Source organism: Camelus bactrianus, chromosome 24 (genome assembly GCF_048773025.1).
Source record: "Camelus bactrianus isolate YW-2024 breed Bactrian camel chromosome 24, ASM4877302v1, whole genome shotgun sequence".
Classification (NCBI taxonomy): domain Eukaryota; kingdom Metazoa; phylum Chordata; class Mammalia; order Artiodactyla; family Camelidae; genus Camelus; species Camelus bactrianus.
The window spans coordinates 2308837-2316404 of NC_133562.1; the positions used below are offsets into that span (position 1 = coordinate 2308837).

General features: G+C 49.5%; 1 long non-coding RNA gene across 1 annotated transcript; it reads right to left on the minus strand.

The window, feature by feature from the left end:
* Positions 1 to 274: 274 nt before the first annotated feature.
* LOC141574927 (uncharacterized) lies at positions 275 to 4586 on the minus strand. The gene is made up of 3 exons (XR_012502058.1): positions 3895 to 4586; positions 1738 to 1903; positions 275 to 746 (listed from the first exon to the last, which is right to left on the minus strand). It is a non-coding gene; the product is annotated as an uncharacterized LOC141574927 (long non-coding RNA).
* Between the last annotated feature and the right edge of the window lie 2982 nt (positions 4587 to 7568).

Sequence of the window (7568 nt, forward strand, 5' to 3'; positions counted from 1 at the left end):
TAACACAATAAATATATAAATAACTTATTCTATATGAATATATAATATATATTCTATATGAATATTTAAGTAAACAAATAGTGAATATATGTGGATGTAATAAATACAATAAAATTATATATGAATATATAATTATATTTGATATATAATGAATTAGTGTATATGAATATACGACAAATACATACACAAAATATAAAATTATAGAATTTAAAATAAACATTTTAAGTTAAAAATTTCAAATAACCTATTAATATATGTAGATAAATTACGCTATTTAAAAGACACCGTCTGGCATGCAGAGAGAAGTTAGCAGTACTGCGGGAGAGCGGTCCGCGGCGGTTTTGGGGGACAGCAAAAGGGACACAGCGCGAAAAGGATCAAGCACTGCTTTGCACGCTGACAGGCTCCCAGGCCCCGGGACAGGGCGGCAGACATGGTTTCTTAAACCATTCATTGTGGGACAGTTTCAAAAGAGCACATTGTCTGGAATATTTTAGAGCAAACCAGAAATCATGTCTTTTCACCCGTGAACATTTCATTGTGTATCTTTAACAGATGAAAACGTTTAAAACATTTAAAAAATCATTACCACACTACAAACCTCCACAGTTCCTCAGTGTCCTCTAAACCTCAGCTGCTGCTTGAACTGTGCATTGTCCCAAACTGTTGTATTCCTGTTGGTTTGTTTAAATCACAGACCGAAGAGATCCACGATACTGCACTTGGTTGACATGTCAGTGGGCCCTCTGGAATTAAGGAAAACATTTTCTTACAGCTGGTTGACACTAGAGATAGAAACTCAAATACCTCTGAGTCAGGTGAGTAATTGCAACTGAGTGAAATAAATTTAAAAGAAACAATACTCTTTCATTCCAGACCCACTTTGCACATTTAGCATCTAGGAATGTATGTCACTTCCAAAGAAGTAGAACTCCCCAAGCTGTTTGGTGTTGGGGTTTAGGGAACAAATACTACTCCAGAATATGGTGCGTTGGTGCACTGAGGATTTTAAGCTGAAGGATTCTGAGAACACAGCAGAAGCAAAGTCACTCTGACCTTCCTCCACCTTCTCCCCTGAAACCCTCATATGAGGTGTGGGCTCCCTGTACCCAGAGGACAGAAGCATCTTATCTTCGGGAGGACTTGAGACGAATCCTACCAACAGGCCTGGCTAAGATCCCCCAGATTATGGCACTCACATCCTGTCGTGCTCACGGAACCCAGCAGAGAAGTCCACAGTCTAACTGTTCCTTCCCGTCTTCCTCTCCTTATGGGGCTCCTGCGCCACCTAGAACTTCTAGTCAGTGAATCTGTACGCTTTTCTCCTGTTCATCTCTGTCAGCTTCAAGTTCAGACCCAGCCAGGGACCCTAAGAGGCTTAAGGAAACCTTTTCCCTCCCCTATATTGGTCTGTTTTGGGTTTTGAAAGAGATGTGAGTACAGGATGATCTCATTTTCCTGATAGCTCTGCAAACCATTAAAAAACACAAGCTTAAGACAGTGGACAGTTGGCCTTTGCCTTGTGTGGGGAGACCACGGATGACTGGGCCACCTGTGATAAGGAAAAGCTTCGTAGGTGGCAGCTGTGGTCACATCTGTGGCCCCGTGTGAACCCTGGTGCTGTGTGGCCAGGCCTCCCTAGTCTTCCAGAGAAGCTAGCAATCCAGATATTTAGGAGAAAGCTCCTGAGTTGAAATGCTGATGAAAGCGGAAAGCAGTGTAGACACGGCCACTCACCATCCATCTTTAGGTTGTGTTTCTGATCAGAGTTTCCTCCCAGCTGCTCCAGGAATGTGAATTTTTTCCAGAATAAATTTCCAAATGGATGACTGGATGGTCTTTGCATCACAGCCATCAGCAGAATCATGTTGACTGATCAGACTCAGTATAAAACTGTGTTTTCCTGTTGAGATTCAATGCGTTTCCAGTCTTTATCAGCCCATCTTAGAACAGTTCAATTGCTTAAAGTCACTCTCACATCCTGACCAGTGTAAACCCACTTACTTACTGCAGCTTAAAGAATTCGGCTACTTCTGCCCTTTATGAATGTTTGCAAATAAAAATGTGTTCTTGCATGTTTAAACCTACCAAATTACTAACTGAAGTGTTATACCCTCAGTTTTTTAGTGTTCTTACAGTCACGCTGTGAACAGACAGTTCACTAATTTAGATTTTGTGTCCTTGCTGAAAAATCTCAGGCCGGTCTCTGTCGTTCATCGACACATCCAGAAACACGGTAAAAATCCTCAATTCATACTTACTAACTGGATGTGTGATCTAGGGGGACTGAGGTAAAGTTTATGTTTGAGGTCTCTGTGGGGGAGGAATTAAGTAATGGAGTGACTGGGGAACAAGGTGCCTCCTAAGATAAGTTATTTTCGTGCAAAATGGAAGCAGAGCGGATCCTTCAATTATGCAATATTTGGTTAGCCAAGCCCAAGTTATTGTTTGTGCTTGAAAATAAGCAAGCTGCATTTCCTTAATAAAAAAAAAAAAAAGAAAGGAAGAAAAGAAAACAGTATACAGCAAAAATTTCGCATTGCTTCTCTAAAATAAAATATATTGCAAGAAGCTATTCCCCGGGGGGACCCTCCACCTCTTCTCCAGATCAGATCATTGGGTCACTCCTCGTTGCTTCACTCAGCGGAGGAGCTTGGCTTCCCAGACGGGGCACTTCCTCTCCCCTCCATTCATCCTGAAGTCCTTCCCTTTAAGCCCTTCCTCTGCCAGCACCCCCTCCCCCACCTCTTCCACACCAAGAGGAAATCCCAGAGCCTGGTCTGGTCTGGTGTCTTGCAAATTCTGCTGCTTCAACTGCTTGCAGAATTTCAATGCTTATTCCTCAGCTTGGGGGACCAGTGAGATCTGTGGACCTCAGGCTCTTATGACTGTTGGTCCATCACTGGGCTCGTGGGTCTGTTGGATGAGACAGGAGCAGAACTAAGTGCTCTCACGCTGAAACTTTTCTTCAGATTAGTCCACAATCCCCAAAGGACTCTAAAACTGACCTTGACCTAGCAAACACTTAACTCCTGAGAAGCTTCAGCGTTTGGCCCTCACACTGTCTGTAGCACACCCTTCGGACGGGTCCCGGTTCTCTGAGAGCTATTTCAGTTTTGTGCCACGTCAGGGACTGCTGGAGACACCTGTTCCATCCTGTCTGGTAGAGGGTCCACGTGCTTCCCTCCCCGACTGGCAAAACCCAGTTGTGCCTCAATTTGCTACTTCAATACACCTGATTTTTTGGTCTATTTTTTTTTAATTTTAATTTTTTATTGAAGTGTAGTCTATTTACAATGTTAGTTTCAGGTGTACAACAAAGCAATTCAGTTATAAATATATATATATATATATATACACACATACGTAAATATATTTTCAGCTTCTTTTCTATTATGGCTCATTACAAGAAATTGGATATAGTTCCCTGCCATACACCTGGATGTTTGTTCTTCAGGGTTTTTTTTTTTTCTTTTGAATAGGCTATAACGTTTGTTGCAGCATTTGCTTCCCTCATGAGTTACATACAAACTTTATCATGGGTTCCTGTTTTTTATCTGTATGAGAAGAATGATTTTATCTTGTTTTGAACTTTCTCTTTTAACCGTGACAATCTTTATTCTCTTGATTTACTTTGTGGAAGGGCTGGTTTCTCAGCCTCTGCGCTGTTGACGTTTTGCGCCGGATCACGTTTTGCTGGGGGAGGCGGCTGTCCTCAGGGGGGGTGTTAGCAGCATGCCTGGCCTCGACCCACTAAACAGACGCTCATAGCGCTCCCCTCCTCCATCGGTGTGACAGCTAAAGCTGCCTCCTGGGGGGCGGGAGACTCCCCTCACCCCACCCCCAGTTGTGAACCCCTGATTTATAGTTCATGAGTGAGAACTCGCATCTTACCACCGCTAGACTGAAGGCACAGATGCGGAGAAGTCACATTGTTCTCTGGATGTTTTCCTCATCAGAGCAGGGACAGCAGATCTGCAGGGAGTATCACGTTTCAGGCCTTATGAAAGGTCAGGAGAGCGTTGGGAAAACAAACATCACTGAAATCCAAACCGGAAGCCAAGAGGTTTTCTTCTTCTTCTTCTTCTTCTTCTTCTTCTTCTTCTTCTTCTTCTTTTTTTTTTTTGCAGAAAGCCTTTGGTTTAAGGGCAACTCCGGAGGCGTCAGTGCTCTGAGGCCCCGAGCAACCTGTGCGGAGGCCGCTGGTTCCGCGTGCTCGCTTGGGCGCAGTCGGAGGTAAAGAGGGAAACCCGCCTGGGCTGCCCCTCCCGCTTCGGCCCCTCGCTCGTTCATTCGTTCCCTGGCCGGCCGGCAGGGGCAGAGCTGCGCGCCCTGGGTGTGGGGAGAGGCGGGGGTGCCCGGGGACGTCCCCCCCCCCCCGCCCCGTCGCGGGAGGACCCCGTCCACCAGCACAGCCCGACGTGCTCACCAGGGCCACCGGCGCGGCTTCCGGCTGCCGAGGGCGGTGAGCGCACTGTGGGCGCCCTGCTCGGCGCTCACAGGCACTCAGGAGGCCGGAGCGCGTTGTCGTGGTGTCCTTGTCCAAAACCTCCCGACCACAGCGTTCTTATATTCCTACCCGTTGTTTTCCCAGCATCAATTCCCGCAAGTATTTGTGTCTGTAAATCTGATACGTGCTTTTTGGTAGGCTGCCTCAAACCTTTATGGAACGCAGTTAATACACAGAGATTTGAAAGAAGACTGAATTATTGGCGTTCTCGGTGAAACTTGCTCTCAGTTTTGGTCCCTAGAGCCGCATCAAACCCACCCCGTCCTGTACCAGCTTGAAGGGTCGCTGCACGTCAACCGTATGCTTTTCTGGGATGAACCTTAGTAAACGGTTTACTGTATAAACAGGGAAAACCACACTTCCAAACGTGAGCTCCTGCTCGTCTTGCTGTCGGAGGGGCTGGGAGAGGCACCTGTTGAGTCCCACAGGGTGAGGCCACAAGTGGCCTCCCACCCCGCCCCCAACTCGTTCAACACTGAGTTAATTAATGCTGCTGCCTGTTATTTTCACAGAATGGTGTTTGTTTGGAAAGAATCTCGAGGCATCTGAGCCCTCACAATACAGTGTGAAAACAAAGCATTCTTAAACCTGTCAGGGTTTTTTAAAAAGAAAAAAAACAACCAAACACAACTGCAGTCTTGGGTGAAGTTCCTCAGAGAGAAGGAAACCAGCCTCTGTCAGTAGCAGGCCGCTCAGGCCGCGGCTGCTCCAGGGCCAGGGGGATGTTCATCCTAAAGAGTGGCAGCCCGAGAATAGGAACCTTGGCGTGCTCCCTCCTGTTGTTATAGTGACAGCCCCCCAAACAACCCCCCCTCCCCTTCCCAGGCGCCCAGCACTCTCCGCGGCCTTCCATCTGGTGTGCGTTCTTGGCCAGAGCAGTGAACTGAAGGTGACTGCTCACTTGTCACCCAGAGTTGTGGGAGCGTGTGTGTCGGGGTGCAGGGAGTAGGAGGACGTGGACTGGAAGGGAAGGGGGCTGGGGCTGGCTGGCTCTGTGCTCAGCCAGAGGGACAGGTGAGGAGCCGGCCCTCTGCCCAGATCACCAGACAGGTGCTGTCGAGGCGGGGGGACTCGCGGAGGCCCACAGCGCCTGGTGAGAGTGAGCTAGGCCCTGGGAGAAGCGGGCTCTTACCTGCCGGGAGGAGAAGCGGGGCCCAGCCCTGGATTTACCAAGACGTCCTCCAGGCTCAGCCTCTATTTCTGAATCATTGAGTAATTTCCACAGGCTCTGCAGAAATTGGGAAGTGTCAAAGATTCTGGTTGCCCCACTAAAAATCTAAGAATTGGGCCAGGTTTGCTCCCATGTAAATGATTGTAAAGTAGGGATTGAGCTGCTGACTTTCCCTGGGGGTCTTGTTGGTGTCAGCCCTGGGTGCCGGGGCGGAGATCTGACTCCCAGGGTTGGGTGTCCAGGCCACCGTCTCCCCAGAGGCCCCCGGGGCTGCACACTGAGGAGCCTGCTCGGCACGCAGCTTCCCCACCTCCACCAGGAGTTCCGGGGCTGGCACCCGATGTGCTTCAGAAGGAGAGCGTGCTGTCCTCGGGAGAGGGCATGGGTTCCCTGTGGGGCAGGATCAGTGCGCTTTGGATGCTTCCTTCTCTTAATAAATCTCCCCTGTTCTGTGCTGCCCTGTGGGCTGCAGTGTCTGTGTACTGAGGAGCGTGGAGACCATCTGTCTGGGCTGCCAAGTGAAGAGATTTCCTGAGGTTTCTGGGTGGAGGCTGAGCTGATGAGAACGAGACGAGGACCTGGGAGCACACCTGCCAGGCGGGTGGAGCTGCAGCCGCACGCCTACCTGGCGGGCAGCTGGTGTCTTTCTCCGTGAGTTTTCTGCCGAGGTCACCTAGGACTATCTAGACCTCAAACTGTCTAGTTCAGGTTGGCCAAGCCTGGCTATTGATCTGTAAGGGAGTTTCTGGAATCTAGAAAACTCCGTAGGAGCGATTTGTCCCACCATGGACTCCGGAAAGTCACCTTGTGGCTCAAAGCAGATCAGGGACTCTGAGCATCTCCTGCTCATCTGCCTTCATTGGAAGAAAACCCTCATGGCTGAGTGTCAAGGGTGGGAATGCTGCAGGGGAGCAGCCTCATGGGGATGAGGGAGGAGACATCAGGAGACATGCCAAAGAAACTGTCCTCCAACACACAGCAGAGGCCAGACCATCCTGTCCTCACATGCTATTCCAGCTGTCCCATAGCCCTTCTCCATCACGGCTGCTGTGGTACGCAGGGGAGGGGCCTTAATTACCAGGCTTGGGGTGGGGGTAGGTGGGGGGTGCCTGGGAAAGGGTGACTTCCAGCTCCGTCCTAAAGATAAAGAGCTAAGCTAGTCATTCGGGAGTGGGATAGTGTTGGGAGTGACCGAGGCAGCCTGGGAAGTGGAGGCGTGAGAACACAGGACAGTTGGTGAAACTGCATGTGCTTGTTTAGTCCTCAGTGAGTGGCTTTTGAGCTGTCACCATCACAGGGCTGGGCTGAGTCCTGGGGACAGAGTCACCCGGTGTCACAGCTGAAAAGCTCATGACTTCCCCCCTCGCATCAGTGGGGCCGCTGGGCAACCCTGCAGACAGTGGTGCAGAGTTCACTCTAAAGGGCACAGAGGGGCTGGGGGCTTCGGGGAAGAGGACCACTTCCCTTGTAACAAGCTGAATTGTGAAGTTAGTGGCTGGTAAGATAGACGTGTCATTTCTGGTGGAACTGGCCTAGGTCAGTGTCCCAGTAATCTCCTGCTGGGTTATAAACCATCCCACTACTCGGTGGTTTAAAACAACACTTTATTGTCTCCCATGACTCTGGCTGACTCATTGGGGTGATTCTTCTGCTCCTGTGATGTTATCTGGGCTGCAGTCATCCAGGCTTGGTTGGGCTGGAGAGATCCAAGGTGATCCAGGCCTGTGGAGGTGGTCCAAGCCCATGGAGGTGATTCAGGCCCATAGAGGTGGTCCAGGACCGTGGAGGTGGTCCAGACCTGTGGAGGTGGTCCAGGCCTGTAGAGGTGGTCCAGGCCTGTGGAGGTGGTTCAGGTCCATGAAGTCTCAGGGGGAAAACTAGAAGTCT